Below are 25773 nucleotides of genomic sequence, written 5' to 3'. Positions count from 1 at the left end.
ACAGCTCTGTACATTCTGCAGTAGTTCGACATAATATTGTAGGCAGCATTCCCAAGTGAATGAGAACTGCCTGCAATACTATAACGGACTGCTTCAGTGTGCATGGAGCTGTGTGTTTCCAGCAACACATGGTCTCTGTATGCTAACATAGTGGCAAGGCAATCAGCTGATCGGTGGGGGTTGACATCTGCCAATCAACTATTGATGACCTATCTTAAATAGTGATGAACAAACTTTTGAAAAGTTTACTTTGGCTAGTCCACTGAACCGAAGTTCACAAAAAAAAAAACACAACTCATGTACAGCACTGCCCAAAAGCCGTAAAAGTCATTTATAACACTCTCACAGTGTCATACAAGGTGTTATGTCTTTTAGACAGTGTTATACACCAGTGTTCAGGACTAGAACCAACAGAACCCTGTTTCAGGCAGAACTTTACTAAAAGCTTGGTTTGTGTTCATGCTAAACCAAACCAAGTTCTATCCGAAATAGGGTTCTACTGGTTCGGTTCACTGAACACTATGCCTAGGAATAGGTTATCAACAGCATACAGCTGGAAATGCCTTCAACACAATTAGTAGCAGATAGGGTGCACTGTACTCTCATTTTTAACAATTTATTATACTATTATCCTAACTATATACCCCAAAAGTTCATATGAAATCAGTTTGGCTAACCCAAGTGGTCATGTGTATTAGGGTGTTGGGTGAGATAGCTGTCAGTCAACTGCTCTTTTACATGTATGGCCACCATTAGTTTCTAATTACCAAAGAACCTTATGGTGATCTAAGTTCAGTTCATTAGACCACGGGGTATTTGGGTGTTGCAGACATTATAAGGACCCTAAATTGCAACTGTATTACAACTCTGTTAAACCGAGCAGGCTCAGGGGGGTGGCGGGTGGGAACGGGGGGGAGAATGAGAGAGGTCTCCCTCTCCCCCCCCCCCACTACTCACCGCCGCCCCCCCTCCCCCCCCCCCGAGCCTGCTCGGATGAAAATGCAGTTACTCGAGAAGAGCGATGCTCGCTCGAGTACCTGCATTATCCGAGAGTGCTCACTCATCTCTATTCAAAACAAAATTCCCAATTGAAAATTAGTACAGTAGTTGTGTACATACCCTCGAGCTGGTTTAACAGAGCTGTAATACAGTTGCAATTTAGGGTCCTTATAATGTCTGCAACACCCAAATACCCCGTGGTCTAATGAATAACTGCATTCTCGACCGAGCAGGCTCTGGGAGGTAGCGGGGGGTAGCGGGTGGGAGCGGGGGGAAAGTGTGAGAGGTCTCTCTCCCCGTCCCCCCCCCCCCCCCCCTTGCTATCCACCGCCACCCCCCTGAGCCTGCTCGGACGAGAATGCAGTTACTCGAGAAGAGCGATGCCCGCTCAAGTACCTGCATTATTCGAGCGTGCTCGCTCATCTCTAGTTATGAATTGTCAGCTAAATCTGTAATGATTTGTTAAAAAAAACTCTCCCACTTTGCTACTACTGTAATATGTTGCAGATTTTTCGCTTCCAAATTCAGTCAGAAATCCATATCGTATCAGCTACATGTGAGAATACCGTTTATCTAAAGTTCAGTTTCCTGTTAAATAGAATTGACACTAGATGAGTGTAATAATGTAGTTTTAATATATAAAGCAAGCTGAAGGAGAAAAGAATGTCAGTTCTTGAGTAATTAGGTAGCCAGTAAATCTTGACAGGGCAAGCTGTGCACACCGGTTTTCAGTTTCCTAAGTGAAAGTTTTAACAAAAGTATTGTACTTCCTAAGAATGCTTTATAAAACCCCTGAAAATGAAAAGAAGCAATTTCAAAGTCAGTAGGGTTGCGAGCTGCAAAAACCTGCACTTGTCGCCTACATACCGTAGACGCATCCGTTTGTAATAATACAGTCCATCAATTTTTCTTAGAATCCATGGATGCCATGGAGTAAGTGTCATACTGTTTCTAAAAACTGCCCTAGCCAGTGGGGAATGTTTAAAGACAAAGCCTTGATTCTTAAAGCGAAAATTATGAGGAGGAATTTTATAAACAATGTAAATGACCCAAAAGTTATAGAAGATTTGTGGGACCCCCACAGGCAGGTAGATAATGAGACGAGGAAGTACAAGTTGCAGTAAGCAGTCTTTATTCGAGCAGCTGAGTGGCAGCACAGTCTTCCAAACTTGGTAACAAAGTTTTTCAAATTTGGTGCACAGTCTTTAGAACTTGGCAAAGCAGTAATAGCCTTTCCGCCTGTAAGGAGTGAAGTTACTGTCTCTTTTAGAACACAGCTGGTCTCTTATTGCGCTTGGGGAATAAACATAAGGCACACAGAACATATGAACTCACAGTCTCTTTGGTACAAAAGCTCACTCTGCTAATTTTTGTTTATACCCATCCCCTTTTACAAAATCTGGTAGAGTCGCTTACTTGACACAATGATGCACTTGATTCAGCTGTTCACTTTTCACAGCAGTTTATTCGACTACAGCAGCTAACTTTACTTGGTGGTTCACTTTAGCTCTGTGGCCCACTTCATTTTGGTGGTGCACTTCACTACAATGGCCAACTTTACTTGGCCTTGCTCTGCTATAAGGCCATAGATTACACTTATGCCATACCCTGCCATTTATACCAAACACATGCACATTCATGTGGGATCAGAAGTGCCCTTCCATTCATCAACAGACATACATGCCAGCATAGTGACTGCTTATGGAAACCTTAGAATGCCCAAAGTGATTGGTATTGAGACCACACACATAATGGCCATAAGTCGGCCACAGCAGTACCTATAATAACAACCATCTTACACAGTTGCATGATAAACATTAGTAATTGAACAATAAATTTCAGTAATCATGGCATTTACATGACTACACAAAGGAATAGAACATCCCCAGGTGAGAGTTTCTACCCAGTGAGTTTTTCTCAGCTGAATCCAAGCACCACTAACAATCAGCAGCTCTACTACGTATATCCAAATAGAGACACGTAAGAAACAATGGTAGATTATCATAAGGACAACTTTAGTGACTGCCTTGGGCCCAAGGTTCCCGGAGGACCTGTGGCTGGCCAAACTGACCACCTCTTTACAAAAATTTCAGAAGGCCATATAACTCCAGACACTGCAGTCTCTTAACAGTTGGTCCTTGCAGAGCCCACTCCTTCCCTTTCTTATCTCAGTAGAGAATGTGCAGCAGGAGACGGAGGAGCAGGCTCTACATGGACCAGATGCAATGAGACTACAGCATCTGGAGGGAGGTTTATCTTGAAGTACTGGCTTGAATTTAGGAGGTGTGGGCTCCCCAGGCTGTGGAATTGAGGAGGCAGAGAAGGGCTGTGAAAGTGGAGGAAGTATAGGGGAGATGGTATAGCATTGTGGGAGCACAGAGGGGCTGTGTTACAGTCCATTCTGTGTCCTCACTATTTGTAACTTTGTGTGGGCACAGCGTGGGCTCCATTATATAGCGGGTGAGAGCAGAAGCTCTATTAACTTGTGATAGGACAGTGTGGGCTCTATTACGTTGTGTGGGCACAGCACAGGCTCTTACCTTAGGGGCAGGCAAAGTTACGGGGAGCCAAGTTCTGCAAAGAGCCCGAGATGTACTTAATTCACCATTGGTAAAGGCATTGCTTTCTGAAGCTGTGACTCTCACTTCCCAGCCTGTTATCATCTTCTGCACTAAACAAACTTCCACTACGAGATACTTTGGGTTTTATTTGGCAAAGGATGACACTTCAATAAAAAATGAAATGGTCTGCAATGCTGGATTGGGGTTCCTTTGGTCCACTAGAGGAAATAATTCCGAGCCCCAATCAATGCAGTATATGTTCAGGTCTACTTTAATTGCATTATAAACTTAGATTATTGGTATAGGTCATTTCTGATTCAACTCATAAGAAATAGACCCTAGTGGCTAGTGATTTTCTCCATCAACATCACAAAAGCCATTTCTTCTGTTGAACTTTAAGACTCAATATTGCATCAGAACCTGAATGCCAAAGGAGGACTTAATGGTACCCTGGTGGGCAATTCCGACCCTAATGGTATCTAATTTGCACACGTAGTAAAGATTTTCATATAATTTAATACTACCTTTTGCAACATCCAACTCAAAAACATTTCTCAAATCCAGTTTTACCACAATTTCTAGTCAACAAAAATGTTAGTGCATGCTCTCATCACGGCCCCAAATTTAATGCTCTTGCAACCCTACAATGAACTCTGCTGTTTGGCTAATCCAGCTTTCCTTTTGTTACTCCTTTGTCTCTAGCTTCCACCTATCCCTTCACTTGCTACTCATTGCCCAAAGAACACAGTTCAAAATATTAATATTAACCTAGAAGCCCATCCATAACCTGTTCCGTCCATACATTGCTGACCTGATTCCCTGATACCTCCCCATATCACGTAATCTCCAGGCCACAGCCTATCTTCTCCATTCATCTCCCACCTAATCTCAGTGAAGGCAGTGGCAGTGGATTAAATCTGGCACAACAGTGACATTACCAAGAAATGGACGTCCCTTAAAAATTAATGAGAAGACCAGAAAAAAATTGTTCCGTGTTGCTGGAGGCTCCCAAGAGCCTGACAGCAACACTAAAGGAGCTGCAGGAGTTTATGGCAAGTACTGGTTGTGTAGTGCATGTGACAACTATCTCCCCTATTTTACATATGTCTGGACTGTGGAGTAGGGAGCAAGATGGAAGCCTTTTCTAACAAAAAAGCACATCCGAGCCCAGCTATGTTTTGCCAAAACCTACATCAAGTCTGCCAAAAGTCTGTGGAGAACCTGTTATGGACTAATGAGACCAGGTTTTTTACTATAATTCCAAAAGGTATGTTTGGCACAAAGCCAACACTGCGCATCACCAAAAGGACCCCATATCCCCAATGAAGATGGAGGCAGCATTGTGCCTTAGGGCTGTTTTTCTGCTGCTGCAACTGGGGCTTTCGTCAAGGTGGAGAGAATTATGAACAGTTCCAAATATCAGTCCATTGTAGTACAAAACCTTCAGGTCTCCGCTAAAAAGCTGAAGATGAAGACCTTTCAGCAGAACAACGACTCAAAGCCCACCTCCAAATCAACAAAAGCTTAGCTTCACCAGAAGAAGATTAAAGTTTTGGAATGGCCCAGCCAGAGCCCAGACCTGAATCCCTCCCATTTAAGATCTGTGAGTGACCTGAAGAGGGCGCTACACATGAGATGCCCTCGCAATTTAACAGATTTGGAACACTTTTACAGGGAACAGTGGGCAAAGATGGCCAAGTCAAGATGTGCCATGCTGGTAGACAACTACCCAAGCAGACTGAATGCTGTCATAAAGTCAACAACGAATTAGTTTTAGGGTGTGTCTATTTATGCAACCACAATATTTTAGTTTGGTTATTTTTCCAACCTAACTGATTTCAGTTTGTCTTTCAATGGAGCTGTACAGATAAAGGTGGAAATAAACCCGAAATGATTCATCTCTGTGAGAATTGTTAGGATGCCAAAAACATTTTAACAGGGGTGTGTAGACTTTTTATATCCACTCTACCAGTGTTCAGGACTAGTTTTGAGCAAACTGACCTAGCAGAACCCTGTTTAGTGTAGAACTTTGCTCAAAGTTTGGTTTGTGCTGCACCAAACTTTAGGCAATGTTCAACTCGAAATAGGGTTCTACTGGTTCAGTTCGCTCAACAGCATTAAGCACCTTACAGCAATGTTATTTGGACATTATTTGGTATGTCTATGTGTACAGTGTATGATGGAACAATTTGGCAATGATGTAATACACTCCAAGAGGAGAGTATCAATAGATGGTAGAGCATCCAATCTAAGGCTAGCTCTGATAGCGCTTTATGACTTATAGTCCATTTCATAATATCACTTTTATTTAGATGGTAAGATTTCATTTAAAACGCCATTGAAACTAATAACACTTGGAAACAATGAGACAAGAATAAGCTCTGATCATTTATATTAAGTACTTGTTTTATAGCTTTCTCGTGATGATTACCATAAAGCAATTTAAGTTCATATTTTCCACGTCATAAAACAAGTACAGATCAGGAGGCGACAAGCAGCGGGGATCATATCTCACTGCAGATTGCAATGGAATGATATTTTTATTTTGCATTTCTCCTATATGGTAGCAATGTAGCGATGAGTCACGCACGTTCGCAGCAATTTTGAAGTTATATAAAATGGAATAATACATTATAATATTATAGAGTATGAAATATTATGACAGATCAAACAAACCCATGTCGGTAAAATGCACAAAAGAAGCAGCTAATATGTGGGCTTCAGTAATATTAAATAGGAAGCTGCTTATCAGCTCATTGTGAAGCAGGGCATTACTATTATTGGTCATGACATTTCCAGTGTCTATAGCTCTCAATACATCAACAGGCTGCAGTCTATTTAATACTGAGGTATTCTATCTGCTGGTGAAAGCTGGAGTTTCCCATTGTAATCATTTATTAGGGGGTCTTTCAGTAACCCTTAAGGGCTCATGTCCACGGGCAAAATGAGATTTAAAATCCGCAGCGGATCTCCCGCGCGCGGATCCGCACCCCATAGGGATGCATTGACCACCCGCGGGTAGATAAATACCCGCGGATCGTCAATAAAAGTGATTTTAAAAAAAATGGAGCATGAAAAAATCTGGACCATGCTCCATTTTCATGCGGGTCTCCCGCGGGGACGGCTCCCGCGGGCTTCTATTGAAGCCTATGGAAGCCGTCCGGATCCGCGGGAGACCTAAAATAGGAATTTAAAGCATTTACTCACCCACAGCGGGCCGCGAAGCTCTGCTCTTCCTCACGGCCGCATCTCCCTTGCTTCGGCTCGGCGGATGTGCCCGGCGCATGCGCGCGGCACGTCGACGACGTGCCGGCGACGTGCCGCCGGCGTCAGGAATTCATCCGCCGGCCGAAAATGAAGATCCGGCCGTGAGGAAGAGCAGAGCTTCGCCGCCCGCTACGGATAGGTAAATGCTTTTAAATTGCTATTTTCAGCGCTCATGTCCGCGGGGCAGGAGGGACCCGCTGCAGATTCTACATGTAGAATCTGCAGCGGATCTGATTTTCCCCGTGGACATGAGGCCTAAACCTCATTCAGATGGTGTTACTTCTCAGACGGGCACCAAATCGCCTCATCTGGATCAGATGTAATACTTGTTTAAAAGGACTGATATACACATAGTTAAAATAACAAAACTATTAGACCGCTTTCACATGGGCGACAAAATCGTGCGATTTTCTTGCGATGCGTCAGTGCTACAAATCACATATATGTGAAGCCCATGCTCTCCAATGGGTTCCTTCACATTAATGATGTTTTGTAGGCTGCTATCGTGTTTACCCGAAAATAAAACCTATTCCCGTAAGTCCTACCCTGATTTTCGGAGCTTGATATAAAAGCCCTCCCCCAAAATTAAACCCTAGCTACACTACATGAAAAAAAAAAACCTCACAAATGCTGTCCCGTTACCTCTCGCTGTTCTCCAGGCACTCCGTCAGTCTTCCGTGTCATCCTCAATGTGACAGAGCATTCTCTTCCTGGTAACATGGGTTGAATACGCCGCCTCCAGCAAGAGATTAATGTGATTGGCTCAGGATTGCGGCCTCAGACAATCAAAGCCATTGCTCAATGAGCCGATCACAGCCATTTAATTATGTCATTCATTGAATGGCTGTGATTGACTCATCCGGCACACTTGTCTGCAGTCTTCAGCCAGTGCTTCCTGGTCAGGGGGTTAAAAAAATTCTGCCTCCAGAAAGCGCTGGCTCTGATTGGTTTTTTAAATACTGTGTCTCAGCCAATCACTGCAGCATTTGAGAGCAAATCAGAGTCAGTGCTTCCTGGAGGCGGAGTTTTTGAACCCCCTGACCGGGATGCGTCAGCTAAAGACTACAAGCAAGTGCGTCAGAGCTGCCCGAGGAGAGGTGCGGCGGAGTGGACAGCACCTGTTAGGTAATGTATTGTTTTGGGTTTTTTTTAATGTAGCTAGGGCTTATTTTAGGGACAAACAGTAGGACTTCCTACTGTAAAAGTTGCATCGCACAACACAAATACTGCAATTTCGTGCAATGCGATGCAGCACAAACGAAGGCTCCATAGAAAAACATGGGCTACAAAACAGAGCAAATCATGGCAATATTCAGCATGATGCAATATTTTTTAACTCGCAATATAGCGGCCTACAAAACATTGCTAATGTGAAGGAACCATTAGAGAGCATGGGCTTCACATACATGGAATTTGTAGCGCTGTCGCACTGCGAGAACATTGCGCGATTTTGTCGCCCGTGTGAAAGCGGTCTAAAAACAGGAAAAACGGTGCCTAAAAGCAGACTGATCACTCTGATGAGGGTGGTCCCACTTTCGGAACCCAGGCGCTTCCTAAACTGTACAAGGGATTGTCAAAGTACACATGCAAATAGTAATAATCAGAGCAGAACTAGGTAGCAGATGTATAACACCCAGTACACAATATAAAGATTGGGGACTTATCTTGATAGAGGGAAGAATAGAAGTCCATGGACCAGGCCAGATCTCCACCTTACAGAGGAATAACCGACATCCTCTGAGAGGAGGGGCTGCAAAATCCATGTGTGTTACATGTGGATTTTGATGCAAATTTGCCATGGGTTTGCCATGGATCAAGTCTAAATCTACATGTAACATACATCTGGAGAAATGTATGAGGTGAATTAACCTGCACATATTTAGGCCCGTTTCACATCTGTATCGAAACCTCTGGCCGGAGATTCCGTCCCAGATTTGGCTGAAAATACCTTTTCTTTTGTTGAAAATTCAGGCAGCTAGACGGAAAGCAGATGGACCCCATTATAGTCAATGGGGTCTGTGTAATGTTTTTCGGTTCTGTCGCTTCCTGAATGGGGCAGAAAAGACGAATCCCTGCTGTAGATGTGAAACCACCCTTAACTAATCCGAAGCATGTTCTTTGCTGTCGTGAACTTGTCTTGGTTTGCTCACAGATGAGAGTAATGCATTGTCCACTACCCCACCTCTCGGACAGCACATGGAATCTTAGATGCAACTCATATATGCCTGTCTGAATGGGCACTAAGGCTCCAACACAGGCAATGACTCTTCATTAGCAGGTTTCTTTAAAGGGGGTTTCGGGACATTTACTATTATCACCAATTCTCAGGATAGGTCATCAATAGTTGGTCAACAGGGTTCCATTGCTCGGGATCTGGAATGCTGATTCTTGGGCTCACTGTCTGTGCAGCAAAGCTGGACACCCTTATCGGGGTTGGAACTAGACGTGTAATAGAAGGCTTGATTCCCAGTGATTTCAATGGGAGTAAAGCATTCTATTACACTTCTGGCTCTGAGCCTAATGCAATCATCCAGCTTGGCTGTACTGATAGCAGGTCGAAGGATTGACAAGGATCCTGAACAGTAGACTAGACTATAGGTCATGAACAGTAAATGCCTGGAAACCCTTTTAATTAATTGGAGGTTTGCAAAACTAGCTGAACTGTCATGTAGGACATGGAGAAAATTGGGAGACTGACAACCACCCCAGGAGATGTATTGGTCACTATATTAGTTATCAACAAGCTATCTTAGAGCTACATAAGAAATATCTGAAGAGGGAAGTGAACACTGTGTCAGAAAGGAGAACAAGAACTTAGATTTAGTGGTGATTTTTTTATTTGCAAGGAAACGCTCTTGATGTTCCTTGTCAGGGCAATGTTCAGTATAGAGAAACAGGTACAATGAATGATGCAGTAGCACTGAACCCGCACAGCATTTGATGAATTGCTCCCACTATGTAATTATGTGTAGTTTTCCTCACTTGAAGCTACTAGTAGTTTTACAGTTCATTGAAAAACATGATCTGTATCAATCTGAAAGGAACGGCGTATTCTGTCTTCAGATGCAATCCAAGGGATATTATAGGAGGCACCAGAGAGAGATGGATTTGCACGGGGCATGGATGATTCATAGACATCATCACTACGGACATCTAACATCCTCAAGCATTCACTTATATGCTGAATGGCTCTTTAGCAAAACATGGAATTGTCTGCTATATTGTCTGTGACACATGACACTTGTTGAATAAGGTTCTTCTTCAGCCTTCCATCACAAAGCAAACACATGCAAATACCAGCCATGGAGTTCAGATAGTCTATTTCTTAAATATACAAATCTGCTGGCAAAAGATATGACATTATCTAGAAGTCGGTAAAGAAAAGACACCTGCTGGGAATTAAACCTTGACAAAAGCTGATAGACACTAAAAATAAGAGATCACAATAAAGACACTGCTCCCGAGAAGAATACAGGGCGAGGCAGTCACTTAGAAAAGTAGATCTCTTTGTGTAAATGGTCAAACATCGCATTTTGGAGTCGTGCCAGATACCTGATGAAAGAGCTTGTGCGGCTGCAAAATGTGTTTTATCCAAGTTAATGATCTACTTTTCTGTATGACTTTCTGGTCTTAGGTCTTGTTCACATCAGCGTTAGAGGTTCCATTCGGAACCTCTGTCGCTAATTTGCGCTAGAATACGAGCCAAAATAGCGCAGAAAGCTGCATTATTTAGTCCTGCAGCTTCCGGCAAAATGCCAGACTGCTGGCCAGAAGTTGCACAGACTCCATTATGGTCATTGGGGATCCATTAGGTTTCATCATAAGTGTTGAAGTAATCACTTAATTTAGGTGATACTCAAGGGTTATCATAGCCTTAGTAATCAGGTATGCCTAAGTATTATTAGATGCATCGGAGAAGAAAAGGAGAAACACTCAAGTGATGTTTCCAAGGTTTTCTGTTTTATTGTTCCAGTGCAAGAGGTTATATAGTATAGCATCCCCCACAAAGTCAACAATTCAAAGTCTACAGCATGTGGGATACTTCTCTCTTAGTAAAATATTACAAAGGTTAATTATCACAAAGCTGGCCCAAAAAATCCTATTGAGCCTTGGCTGTGCAAATGCACAGAAAAATAAAGCATGTTGCGTTTTTTTTAAGCTCACCAGAAATGTTGGCGCACAAATGCTCCATGTGAGGGAACCCATTGAAACCAATGGGTTTTAATTAGAGATGAGCGAACGCGTTCGTCCGAGCTTGATATTCGTGCGAATATTAGGGTGTTCGGGATGTTCGTTATTCGTAACGAACACCATGCGGTGTTCTGGTTACTTTCACTTCCTTCCCTGAGACGTTTGCGCGCTTTTCTGGCCAATTGAAAGACAGGGAAGGCATTACAACTTCCCCCTGCAACGTTTAAGCCCTATACCACCCCCCTGCTGTGAGTGGCTGGGGAGATCAGGTGTTCGCCTAATATAAAAGTCGGCCCCTCCCGCGGCTCGCCTCAGATGCGGTGTGAGTTAGATGAGGGACAGTGCTGTTTATACCGGAGCTGCTGTAGGGAAAGAATTGGTAGTTAGTGTAGGCTTCAAGACCCCCCAAAGGTCCTTATTAGGGCCACTGATAGCTGTGTGTTGGCTGCTGTTAGCAGTGGCATTTTTTTTTTTCTCAAAATCGCCTCTGCAGACCGTTGCACCTGGCATTAGGGACAGAAGTGCTGCATAGGCAGGGAGAGTGTTAGGAGTGAGTGTAGCCTTCAAGAACCTCAACGGTCCTTTCTAGGGCCATATTTATCCGTGTGCAGTACTGTCCAGGCTGCTGTTGGCTGTGCTGCATTTTTTTTGGGCTTCTCAAAATCGCCTCTGCAGAGCATTCCACCCTCCATTGATACTGCAGGGAAAGAATTGTATAGGCAGGGCCACAACACAGTTATTATTCATAGAATATACGCAGTGCTGCCTTTTGGTGGGAAAAAACTGAAAACAAATCAATTTGTCCAGCCTCTGTCCGTCCTAACGCCTGTGGACACGTGTGAGCTGCGTGAAAAACATTGCTAAATCATACGCACCCAGCTACGCTTTACTGCTGGCTTCGCCATTTGCTTTCCTTAATTGGGAAAAAAAAATACCTGCTCTGCCAGAGTTATAATAACTCTGCTACCCTCACGTTCTGTGACACATAAGCAGGGACACAGCACAGTTATTAAACTTCTCATGTTCATTGAATATACGCAGTGCTGCCTTTTGGTGGGAAAAAACTGAAAACAAATCTATTTGTCCAGCCTCTGTCCGTCCTTACGGGCGGTGGAGACGTGTGAGCTGCGTGAAGAACAGTGCTAAATCATACGCACCCAGCTACGCTTTACTGCTGGCTTCGCCATTTGCTTTCCTTAATTGGGAAAAAAAATACCTGCTCTGCCAGAGTTATAATAACTCTGCTACCCTCACGTTCTGTGACACATAAGCAGGGACACAGCACAGTTATTAAACTTCTCATGTTCATTGAATATACGCAGTGCTGCCTTTTGGTGGGAAAAAACTGAAAACAAATCTATTTGTCCAGCCTCTGTCCGTCCTTACGGGCGGTGGAGACGTGTGAGCTGCGTGAAGAACAGTGCTAAATCATACGCACCCAGCTACGCTTTACTGCTGGCTTCGCCATTTGCTTTCCTTAATTGGGAAAAAAAATACCTGCTCTGCCAGAGTTATAATAACTCTGCTACCCTCACGTTCTGTGACACATAAGCAGGGACACAGCACAGTTATTAAACTTCTCATGTTCATTGAATATACGCAGTGCTGCCTTTTGGTGGGAAAAAACTGAAAACAAATCTATTTGTCCAGCCTCTGTCCGTCCTTACGGGCGGTGGAGACGTGTGAGCTGCGTGAAGAACAGTGCTAAATCATACGCACCCAGCTACGCTTTACTGCTGGCTTCGCCATTTGCTTTCCTTAATTGGGAAAAAAAATACCTGCTCTGCCAGAGTTATAATAACTCTGCTACCCTCACGTTCTGTGACACATAAGCAGGGACACAGCACAGTTATTAAACTTCTCATGTTCATTGAATATACGCAGTGCTGCCTTTTGGTGGGAAAAAACTGAAAACAAATCTATTTGTCCAGCCTCTGTCCGTCCTTACGGGCGGTGGAGACGTGTGAGCTGCGTGAAGAACAGTGCTAAATCATACGCACCCAGCTACGCTTTACTGCTGGCTTCGCCATTTGCTTTCCTTAATTGGGAAAAAAAATACCTGCTCTGCCAGAGTTATAATAACTCTGCTACCCTCACGTTCTGTGACACATTAGCAGGGACACAGCACAGTTATTAAACTTAGATTATTCATTCACTAAAGGCAGTGGGGCCGTTCGTTTTCCAAAAAGTGCAAAAATAATATTTGGCCTGCAGTCTTGCGCCAATTTATTTCCTGCCTGTGAAATCAAATCACTGGTAATACAGCATGCTGAGGGGTAGGGGTAGGCCTAGAGGACGTGGACGCGGCCGAGGACGCGGAGGGCCAAGTCAGGGTGTGGGCACAGGCCGAGCTCCGGATCCCGGTGTGTCGCAGCCGACTGCTGCGCGATTAGGAGAGAGGCACGTTTCTGGCGTCCCCACATTCATCGCCCAATTAATGGGTCCACGCGGGAGACGGTTATTAGAAAATGAGCAGTGTGAGCAGGTCCTGTCCTGGATGGCAGAAAGTGCTTCGAGCAACCTATCGTCAACACGCAGTTCTGCGCTGTCCACTGCTGCAAATCCGAATCCTCTGTCTGCTGCTCCTCCTTCCTCCCAGCCTCCTCACTCCACTACAATGACACCTGCTCAGGAGCGGGAACACTCCCAGGAACTGTTCTCGGGCCCCTGCTCAGATTGGGCAGCAGCGGTTCCTCTCCCACCAGAGGAGTTTATAGTCACTGATGCCCAACCATTCGAAAGTTCCCGGGGTCCGGGGGATGAGGCTGGGGACTTCCGCCAACTGTCTCAACAACTTTCTGTGGGTGAGGAGGACGATGACGATCAGACACAGTTGTCTTGCAGTGAGGTAGTAGTAAGGGCAGTAAGTCCGAGGGAGCAGCGCACAGAGGATTCGGAGGAAGAGCAGCAGGACGATGAGGTGACTGACCCCACCTGGTGTGCAACGCTTACTCAGGAGGACAGGTCTTCAGAGGGGGAGTCAAGGGCATCAGCAGGGCAGGTTGCAAGAGGCAGTGCGGTGGCCAGGGGTAGAGGCAGGGCCAGACCGAATAATCCACCAAGTGTTTCCCAAAGCGCCCCCTCGCGCCATGCCACCCTGCAGAGGCCGAGGTGCTCTAAGGTCTGGCAGTTTTTCACAGAGACGCCTGACGACCGACGAACTGTGGTGTGCAACCTTTGTCGCGCAAAGCTCAGCCGGGGAGCCAACACCAACAGCCTCACCACCACCACCATGCGCAGGCATATGATGGCCAAGCACCCCACAAGGTGGGACGAAGGCCGTTCACCGCCTCCGGTTTGCACCCCTGCCTCTCCCCCTGTGCCCCAACCTGCCACTGAGATGCAACCCCCTCTCAGGACACAGGCACGACCGTCTCATGGCCTGCACCCACACCCTCACCTCCGCTGTCCTCGGCCCCATCCTCCAATGTCTCGCACCGCACAGTCCAGCCGTCGCTAGCGCAACTGTTGGAGCGCAAGCGCAAGTACGCCGCCACGCACCCGCACGCTCAAACGTTAACCGTCCGCATCGCAAAATTCATCAGCCTTGAGATGCTGCCGTATAGGGTTGTGGAAACGGAGTCCTTCAAAAGTATCATGGAGGCGGCGGCCCCGCGCTACTCAGTTCCCAGTCGCCACTACTTTTCCCGATGTGCCGTCCCAGCCCTGCACGACCACGTCTCCCGCAACATTGTACGCGCCCTCACCAACGCGGTTACTGCCACGGTCCACTTAACTACGGACACGTGGACAAGCACAGGCGGGCAGGGCCACTACATCTCCCTGACGGCACATTGGGTGAATTTAGTGGAGGCTGGGACAGAGTCAGAGCCTGGGACCGCTCACGTCCTACCCACCCCCAGAATTGCGGGCCCCAGCTCGGTGCTGGTATCTGCGGAGGTGTATGCTTCCTCCACTAAAGCACCCTCCTCCTCCTCCTCCTCTGTCTCGCAATCAAGATGTGTTAGCAGCAGCATGTCGCCAGCAGTCGGTGTCGCGCGGTGTGGCAGCACAGCGGTGGGCAAGCGTCAGCAGGCCGTGCTGAAACTACTCAGCTTAGGCGATAAGAGGCACACGGCCCACGAACTGCTGCAGGGTCTGACACAGCAGACCGACCGCTGGCTTGCGCCGCTGAGCCTCCAACCGGGCATGGTCGTGTGTGACAACGGCCGTAACCTGGTGGCGGCTCTGCAGCTCGGCAGCCTCACGCACGTGCCATGCCTGGCCCACGTCTTTAATTTGGTGGTTCAGCGCTTTCTGAAAAGCTACCCACGCTTGTCAGACCTGCTCGTAAAGGCGCGCCGGCTCTGCGCACATTTCCGCAAGTCCCACACGGACGCTGCCACCCTGCGCACCCTGCAACATCACTTTAAGCTGCCAGTGCACCGACTGCTGTGCGACGTGCCCACACGGTGGAACTCTACGCTCCACATGTTGGCCAGGCTCTATGAACAACGTAGAGCTATAGTCGAATACCAACTCCAACATGGCCGGCGCAGTGGGAGTCAGCCTCCTCAATTCCTTTCAGAAGAGTGGGCCTGGTTGGCAGACATCTGCCATGTCCTTGGTAATTTTGAGGAGTCTACCCAGGTGGTGAGCGGCGATGCTACAATCATTAGCGTCACCATTCCTCTGCTATGCATCTTGAGAAATTCCCTGCAAACCATAAAGGCAGCTGCTTTGCGCTCGGAAACGGGGGCGGGGGAAGACAGTATGCCGCTGGATAGTCAGGGCACCCTCCTGTCTATTTCTCAGCGCGTACAGGAGGAGGAGGAGGAGCATGAGGAAGATGAGGAGGAGGGGGAAGAGACAGCTTGGGCCGCTGCTGACGGTACACCGGCTGATTGCCTGTCATCCTTTCAGCGTGTATGGCCTGAGGAGGAGGAGGAGGAGGAGGAGGAGGATCCTGAAAGTGATCTTCCTAGTGAAGACAGCCATGTGTTGCGTACAGGTACCCTGGCACACATGGCTGACTTCATGTTAGGATGCCTTTCTCGTGACCCTCGCGTTGCACGCATTCTGGCCACGACGGATTACTGGGTGTACACACTGCTCGATCCACGGTATAAGGAGAACCTGCCCACTCTGATTCCCGAAGAGGAAAGGGGTTCGAGAGTGTTGCTATACCACAGGACCCTTGCGGACAAGCTGATGGTAAAATTCCCAGCCGACAGCGCTAGTGGCAGAAGGCGCAGTACCGAGGGCAAGGTAGCAGGGGAGGTGCGGAGATCTAGCAGCATGTACATCCCAGGCAGTGCAACAGTCTTTAAGGGCCTGGCCAGCTTTACGGCTCCCCACCAAGACTATGTCACCGCTGCCCAGTCACGGCTGAGTCGGCGGGAGCACTGTAAAAGGATGGTGAGGGAGTACGTAGCGGATCGCACGACCATCCTTGGTGACGCCTCTGCCCCCTACAACTACTGGGTGTCGAAGCTGGACACGTGGCCTGAACTCGCGCTGTATGCCCTGGAGGTGCTTGCTTGTCCTGCGGCTAGCGTCTTGTCGGAAAGGGTGTTTAGTGCGGCTGGGGGAATCATCACAGATAAGCGTAGCCGCTTGTCAACCAACAGTGCCGACAGGCTAACACTCATCAAGATGAACAAAGGCTGGATTTCCCCAGACTTCTGTTCTCCACCAGCGGACAGCAGCGATACGTAAGCAATACGTAGGCTGCACCCGCGGATGGAAGCTACGTTCTCTCTCACCATCCAAAACGGGGACATTTCTGCTTCATCAATCTGTGTCTAATATTCCTCCTCCTCCTCCTGCTCCTCCTCCTGAAACCTCACGTAATCACGCTGAACGGGCAATTTTTCTTAGGGCCACAAGGCTCACTCAAATAATTTTTCTTAACAATTTTTATAAGTTTCAATGCGCTTAAAAGCGTTGGAACTTTAACTTGAACCAATTTTTCGTTACACTGGGCTGCCTACAGGCCTAGTTACCACTTAAGCCACATTAACCATTGCTTACATGGAACGAAGACTGCGCTCCCGCTATACTGCTGCTTCAGAATTGTTACTGGGGCCTGTCTTGAGTGCTACTATTGCTTACATGGAACGAAGACTGCGCTCCCGCTATACTGCTGCTTCAGAATTGTTACTGGGGCCTGTCTTGAGTGCTACTATTGCTTACATGGAACGAAGACTGCGCTCCCGCTATACTGCTGCTTCAGAATTGTTACTGGGGCCTGTCTTGAGTGCTACTATTGCTTACATGGAACGAAGACTGCGCTCCCGCTATACTGCTGCTTCAGAATTGTTACTGGGGCCTGTCTTGAGTGCTACTATTGCTTACATGGAACGAAGACTGCGCTCCCGCTATACTGCTGCTTCAGAATTGTTACTGGGGCCTGTCTTGAGTGCTACTATTGCTGACATGGAACGGACACGTGGAGAGGACACGTAGTGCCTCAAAAACATCCCCCTCCTCCTCCAACAGGGAAAACATTGTTGGCAAATGCCTTTGCATTGGTTCGTCTGGTGGCAGTCCAAGAATTTCACCTTTACCGACACTACAAGAGAGCCCCCCCACCATCCCCCCGCCACGGCCCACTTAATCCTGGCCACATTCCGAAAACCAACAAAATACAACCGTGGTACTAGGTCCGCAGTCACCACCACATTACCACCAACGCGGTTACTGTTAAGGTGCATATAACCACGGACACGTGGAGAGGACACGTAGTGCCTCAAAAACATCCCCCTCCTCCTCCAACAGGGAAAACATTGTTGGCAAATGCCTTTGCATTGGTTCGTCTGGTGGCAGTCCAAGAATTTCACCTTTACCGACACTACAAGAGAGCCCCCCCACCATCCCCCCGCCACGGCCCACTTAATCCTGGCCACATTCCGAAAACCAACAAAATACAACCGTGGTACTAGGTCCGCAGTCACCACCACATTACCACCAACGCGGTTACTGTTAAGGTGCATATAACCAGTCTGACTGGGGCATGCAGACACCTTGACAGAATGAATAGTGTGTGGCACATAGGTTCCCCATTGCTATGCCCACGTGTGCAGCTCCTGATGGCGGTGGCACAGGATTCTATTTCTCATTGCTTCTGTACAGCATTGTGGGCTATCGCCCCGCCCCTATTAAAGAGGGTCGCTACCTAGCCGTGCCAACCCTGTGCAGTGTGTGCCTGCGGTCCCTCGTCGTGGCAGACGCACTTCTAAATAGACATGAGGGTGGTGTGGCATGAGGGCAGCTGAAGGCTGCGCAGGGACAGTTTGGTGTGCGCTGTGGGGGGGAGGGGGGGCGGTTGGGCAGCATGTAACACAGGAGAAGTGTCAGTGGAGTGTCATGCAGGCAGTGATTGTGCTTTGTTGGAGGTAGTGTGGTGCTTAGCAAAGGTATGCCATGCTAATGAGGGCTTTTCAGAAGTAAAAGTTGTTGGGGGGGGGGGGGCCCACTCTTGCCGCTATTGTGGCTTAATAGTGGGACCTGTGAACTTGAGATGCAGCCCAACATGTAGCCCCTCGCCTGCCCTATCCGTCACTGTGTCATTCCCATCACTTTCCTGAATTGCCCAGATTTTCACACATGAAAACCTTAGCGAGCATCGGCGAAATACAAAAATGTTCTGGTCGCCCATTGACTTCAATGGGGTTCGTTGTTCGAAACGAACCCTCGAGCATCACGGGAAGTTCGTTACGAATAACGAACACCCGAACATTTTGGTGTTCGCTCATCTCTAGTTTTAATGGTTGTGGTTTCCACAGCCAATTTTCTGCATTTAAAATTGCGTGCAAAATCACCCATCTGTAGAAGGCCTGGGTTCATTTTTTTCCCTCTTTCGGGTAGTCCAGATTTTGTTTTAACCTTGGACATGTTAAAGCTCATGTTTTAACTATACCCATTATTAACGGAGTACTTCTACTTCCTTTTTCCAGGTCCATGATTGTCTAGATGGAGTTTAGGAATTTATTGACACCATTTACACTGAACTTGATAATAAAACTGTATGCAGTAAACTCCTAATCTCCCCTTAGTGGCAGCTGCCAGCAGTCTGAATCATCTCATTTCATGCTATTTTGAACTCTGTACCAGAAAATCATAGCTATGACCACTATAAAGATATATTAGAAATTTAAACAAGTGCAGAATTTTGCAGTTTACAGTTAAAAAAATATACTTTCACCATAAACACTTGATATCACAATATTACATGACCTTCTTAAGAATGAAAGAATCAACCACGGTACAGCTTTTATAAATAATGAAGTTAAGAAAATTATACTATACGTTAATTGATATCTACCTCAATTCAGAATAAAGTTCAGGACAGAATGATGCTCAGATTAAAAATATACCCCGGGGAAGAAGAAACTGAAACGGCTGAATTACACCTGCACGGAGATGGGATATTTCCAATGAACTGTTAAAGCTTCTATTACTCGGGTCATACTGCAAATTTAAGACATTTAGCCCCTGTAAACTTTGACTTTGTGGGGTAATTGTGATCAGATGCAGGCGTTCGGCTATACCGAAGATGTAAACATGACACTCGAGAGGACTATTTCTAGGAAGCGAGTAATGTAAGAACATGTAGTTGAACGTCAAGATACAAGGGTGATGTAACGTGAAGCTTCTCCGATTGAGTTCTGGGCCCATGGAGCTGCCACTCATGAGTAGGAACATAACGTCGCACATTTCAAAGTGTATCCTGGTTTATCTTGCTGGCTGTATAAAGTAAATCCAATGAGGAAGAGCAAATGAGATTTACCATGATACATGCCGGCCAGGGAGATTCATTTTGACGTGTAATTAAAGGCCTTTCGCAGGAGCCCCAAAGATCATAGCCGTAGAAACCATTGATCACCGGCTGTGACTGATAGCAGCTTGATAGAGGAGAAGAGTGATCCCCAATGTTAACTGCTTCCATGCCATGATCAATCTACATCATGGCATGTAAAGGGTTCACAGAGGCTAAAGTAATCATGAAAGGCCGATGGCCATACATTGTGATCATTATTGTAAGCGATAAGGCATTGCAGTACAGAAGTACTTCAATGCATTATCACAGCAATCAGAGTTTTATGGTTTAAGTTCCCTACAAGGACAATATAAAAATAGTGTTAAAAAAACATTTTTCTTTACATATCCTATCAAGAAAAAAAACATGTAAAAAAATCCCCTAAAAAAACAAAGGAAAAAAAATGCTTATTCTGTTCATTTTGCCAACCGAAAAATGCTATAAAAGTGATCAAAATAGATGTATGTACCCCAAAATGATATCAATAAAAACTACAGCTCATCTTGCAAAAAACAATCCCTCACAGAGCTCCGCCCATGGAAAAATTAAAAAAGATATGGGATGTTGAATGCAACAATTAAAAAAAAAATACTAAGCTCCAAAAAAAATGCTTATTGTGCAAAATCTAAAAAAATAATATTTTTGGTATTGTCGTAATTATACGAACCCACAGAAAGAATGTATCATGTCATTTATGCTGTAAAAAAACAAAACAAACAATAGCAGAATTGATGTGTTTTCTCTCTGCCCTCCAAAAAAATTAAGAAAAGTTTTACAATACATTATATGTACCAAAAGTTGTACCAGTAAAAAAAAAACTACAGCTCGCCACGCAAAAACAAGCCCTCATATGGCCATGTGTCGACAGAAAAATAAAAAAGTTATGGCTCTTAAAAAGTGGAGATAAAAATCACCTGAAAAAATGTGGCGTCTCTATGGCCAAAATAGGCCGTGTCCCTAAAGGGTTAATATTTAGAGATGATCGAGCATTGCCCTTAGCGAGTACCTGCCCGCTCGGAAGAAAAGATTCGGCTGCCGGCGGCAGGCGGGGAGCTGCGGGGTAGAGGGGGGAGGAACTGAGGGGAGATCTCTCTCTCCCTTTCTCCCCCACTCTCCCCCCAGCTCACTGCCGCAACTCACCTCTCACCCGCGCCGGCAGCCGAACCTTTTTTTCCGAGCGGGAAAATACTCGCTAAGGACAATGCTCGATCGAGTAATTGTCCTTAGCGAGTATGCTCGCTCATCTCTAGTAATATTTCATTAAAAAATTAAATAAATGGCCAACACCATTTTTCTGGAGCCCAACAGGCTTTATTGCTAGTCTGTAATAATGTCCAATGTTATATTGACGGAAAACTCATCTGACAAGATCAACCGCGTATCACGTGTAGACACCATAAAACAACACTGTGTATTTGTACTTTGCTGCCTTGTGTAGACTACGTTGACAAGTCAGGTTGCAAAATCTGACATCCGCACCATATGCCAGAAGAAAAGCCAAGAGTCATCTAGGAACAGAAATAGCCGGGTAGCATTTTTTTGCCTCCAGCACTGATGCATTTATGGCAATATTTGTTAATTAAAGATTAGCTTAACAGATTTCCCCAGCTGGCTTTGACATATTTAATTAAAAATAGATCCAGCATGCCATGCCAAAGATTGTTCTGCCGGAGCTATATATAGCTGCTAGGATGGGTTAAGAAAATGGAGTTTTCCTTTTTTACTTATGGTGTAAAATGTCAAGCAGCTCACATGTCCAAACTAACAAGTCACAAAGCTTTCATCTTCCCATCAATGCTAAACAACATGCATCGAATTAGAACTTTACTTTTCCATGGCAGCTTATAAAATATGAATTTATAGAAGACATGCACAAAGAGATGTCAGCCTTATACTAATTGCCTGGATCTATTTTTACATGCACGATCCGGGCACTTTCTTGGTTATGCCCTACAGACAACACTGGTTGACTAAAAGATACTAATGTAAGTGCCCATAGTCTCAACACTATCTGAACACCCATGACCTCAGCTTTACAGTAGACCAATATTTCCAGTAGTCCTGGCAGAACTAGACTAACTGTGGAGTCCATCGTACCAATCTTACGCTTATCGGCTCCATGCCTCCATGCTACTACTATCTTCAGTGTTAGCAGGCAAGAACCTGGGAGCAGATTGTGAATGACTTATGCAGGTAATTTCTTCTTCATGTGCCAACTCATTCATTAGCCTGAAATCAAATAGAAATGTTACATCTGAGCTGGAAGGAAAACACCTCATCTGGTTCGGACGTAAAATATTGTCCCAAAGGGATGAATATATAGTGGAACCCTCGCGCTGATGAGGGCAACCCCATGTCAGAAACCTAGGGTGACCCTGACTCTCCCTAGCTGGAAACAGGAATAATGGTTGCTAAGAACGCGCTCTGTCTATAGGACTGCTAAAGAGAAGCCGAGCACAGGGTTCAGATATCTACTGCAGCCCAAAGTGCACATGCTCGGCCGCAACTCTAGTCATTTGAGGAAACACAGGACTCCCACTGTCATGATCGATGGGGATACCAACAGCCATACACCGACTGATCAGACACTTTTCTCCTAAGCTGTGAAAAAGTTTGAGAAGTTTAAAACTTGAGACAACACCTTTAAACGTTTTCTGGGCATATACTATTGATGACCTATCTTTTGGATAGGTCATCAATAATTGATCGGCAGGGGTCCACCACCTGGGACACCAGGTTTCTGCTTTTAGCTCCACAACACATAGTATGAAGTGAAAGCAGAAAGCTCTGACCCTTGTGTAGTATTCAACGCTGGCAATTGCAGACCGAGCTCCCATTAAAATCAGTAAGAGCTGTGCCTGCAATTACCAGTGCCTGCCACTACACAAAGGTCGGAGCGTGCTGCTTCCGCTTCCTACTCTGTGTTGTGGCGCTGACAGTGGGTGCCCGAACAGCTGATCGTCCGGAGTCCCAAGTGGTGGACCCCAGTTGATTTTCCTAGAAAAACCCTTTAATGTATGAGTGGTCATGGTTGAGGGACAGAAATTTAAAGGGGTTGTTCAAAAACAGCAAAAACTGTGTGCTTTTTCCCCCCTGGAAACAGCGCCAAATCTGTCTTATAGACTTTTTCTGGTATTGCAGTGCAGCCCCATTCACTTGAATCATATCATATATGGCCCATGGGCAAATGTGCTGCTTTTGGGGAAAAAAAACCCCTTTATTTCTATTCCTAGACAACCCCTTTAAATTTCCTTGTCACCCAGTCAGCTGTTTGCCTTCACTAGACTCACTTACAGCACTCTTAGTAAAGCTAACGCACTTGGTAGCTCTACATAGGAACAGATTTGAGCTATTACCACTACTTGAATAAATAGGCAATTCTGTTTTAAGCATCATTGTTCGATATAAAGGAAATATTAAACTGACACAAAGTGCTCCATTTATTTCCGTGCCGTGAACTAGATATTTGACAACACAATATATTTTACGTAAGAATTATTATAATGTCGGGTTTAAAAAATAGCCACAGAGAAAAATGAAAGCGCAGAGGCAGAATAGCAAACACGAACAACACAAAGTCCACTGTGTCAAATTTTGTTAAGTGATTAGTCAGCAAAGCTAGATTACCATTGAGATCTCCAGAGGAAAATACTGCCTGGGGCTCACATTAAAGCAGCTCTTGATTTAACAAATATAAGTATTTTTTTTCTACCGCCGAGTTATAAATTACCATCATTTTCCAAATCTATAAATCATTCTGCAAATAATTTATTATAAGGCATACCGGACTCATCTAAATATGACACCTCCAGTTAAATGAGTTTACAAAGTCAGTAGAAAGTATTGAAGAGGTTTTTCACCATACGCTAGACATTGATGGACTTGTGGTGGTTTCACATCTGCGCTTGGGGTTCTGCTTTCCTCCTCTGTTAGTGGAGCAGGAAATGGAAATCCCTGCGGCCAAATGGCTCTGTCTCAGGATGGAACCAAACAGTGATGAAGGGACCCCATTGATTATAATGGAGACCATTCGGTTTCCACTCAGGTATTTTGAGCCAGATCTGTGATGTAACCTCCAACTGGAGGTTCCAACGCAGATGGGGAACCAGGTCTTGGGCTGCCCTTTCTTGTTAGACAACTGTTGGCCAACGGCTATTTCTCCGAACCCCTGAAGAGCTGTAGTAATTGTTACGATGACTGGTGCAACATGATAACTTAATTTATAGCAGTGGAGTACACTGTAGTAAGGGTCTTCCTGGCAATTGTTACTGATGAGCTTTCCTCAGGATAGGTCATCAAGAGCTGATTGACTGTGACCCCAACCGACCAGCTGTTTGGACGCCCACTGTCACAGACAAAACACTGGATACGGAGAGGAAGCAGATTGCTCTGACCCGTGTAGTGGTTAGCGCTGGTAAATGCAAGCGCAGCTCTCATTGACTTTAATAGGAGCTATATCTGCAATTACCAGTGCCAGCCACTACGCAAGGGTTGGAGCTCCATACCCTGTGTATTTGTGGCATTCACAGTAGTCACACGAAGAAGTGATTGTTTGGGGTCCCAGACAGTGGTTCCTAGGTGATAAACTATGGATGACCTATCCTGAGGATAGCTCATCAATAACAATTGCCTGAAAAACACCCTCTAAGCTATCACAACTTGTTACATGTCAAGCTAATGTTTGCTACATCTGTACACATGCTCAGCTCAGCTGAATGTGCATGTGTTCTTAATGCAGACAGGGAAGGAAGTTGCTGTCGGATCCTTATGGCAGCTGCAATCCAACTACCTGATTCTCATCTCCCCCAACATCTGCCATAGAGGAAGAATCATGAGACTGCTATATATATTATATGATTATCCAGTCATGCTTAAATTGGTGGGTTCAGCTGATTTAGATCTAACATGTATGGCCACCCTTGGACTACATGATAGGGATCTGACTGTTGGAGCGCATACCGATGGCTAGAACAAAGGGGTGGCGTATGATTTGCTCCAGGTATTGCTAAGGGCCCTGATGGTTAAAACATTAATGACATATCTATAACCACCAATGATTATAATGTAGTTGATAAACCTTTTTAAACTTAGCTCCAAAATATGTTACATCTAAGAGTTCCTATTTAATGTGAAGTTCCATCTTGAAATCACGTAAAAGTTCTCAGAAACATAAATACGCACTAGGAACAATTTCATTAAAAATCAATTAACCTATCAGTATGTTTTTGTAACCCTAATGTAGACATGGGGGAGCATATGAAATCTATGCAGATGTTGCCCTCCATTGGATTTGAACTGATGACCCCAGCACTATGAGCAACGGTACTAACCACTAAACTACCCTACTAATGGACTAGTTTTGCTTGGCCAGTTAAACTACCAAACTTGATTTTGTAGTGGTCTTATTTTCTCTTAACACCACATTAGTATTTCCATCTCTGTCCTATCTAATTATTGTGTGCCCTGGTCTGTCAGCGTAACAGTGGCAAAACCTATGGAACTAGATACCACGACAGAGACAGACAGGGTAACGTGTGAATGGGGAATTTATAATAGTTGGACGAAAGAAATGTCACCCTAACAGGGATAAACAGCCAAATGTAATACTTAACAATTCCCCTTGAACAACACTGACTGGATCTGCCTCAAAGTGGAGCACCCGCCCTGAAAAGGGCAATCTCACTGCTTGAAAGCAGCAAGGACCAAAGTCAGAGAGGAACATAACAGAAATGCAGGAAAACAAACTAATAGAAGATAGCAAAACTAAAGACAAATCACACCCTGAGACACTACAGTCCATAACCTAGTTACACAAAGTACATATAGCTCACAGCACGAACCACTGAGCAGTATACACATAGTATAACTGGCATCCTCTGCAAGAAGCAATCAGTTTAAATGCCACAAAAGTGACACTGGTTGACTGAGCTATCCATCAACTCAGCCAGCCTATCAGTGCTACACCCAAAGGGAGCTGTTACTCCCTCAGAGCAT

At 45.4% G+C, this 25773-nt stretch overlaps 1 protein-coding gene across 2 annotated transcripts in view; it reads right to left on the bottom strand.

Moving 5' to 3' along the window:
- The window catches only part of KCNH7 (potassium voltage-gated channel subfamily H member 7), a 397870-nt gene that overhangs the window by 350722 nt on the left and 21375 nt on the right, over positions 1-25773 (bottom strand). The window lies entirely within an intron of this gene.

Source organism: Eleutherodactylus coqui, chromosome 8 (genome assembly GCF_035609145.1).
Source record: "Eleutherodactylus coqui strain aEleCoq1 chromosome 8, aEleCoq1.hap1, whole genome shotgun sequence".
NCBI lineage: Eukaryota > Metazoa > Chordata > Amphibia > Anura > Eleutherodactylidae > Eleutherodactylus > Eleutherodactylus coqui.
The sequence above is the reverse complement of the archived record's forward strand: the minus strand, read 5'-3'. Positions and strand labels throughout refer to the sequence as shown.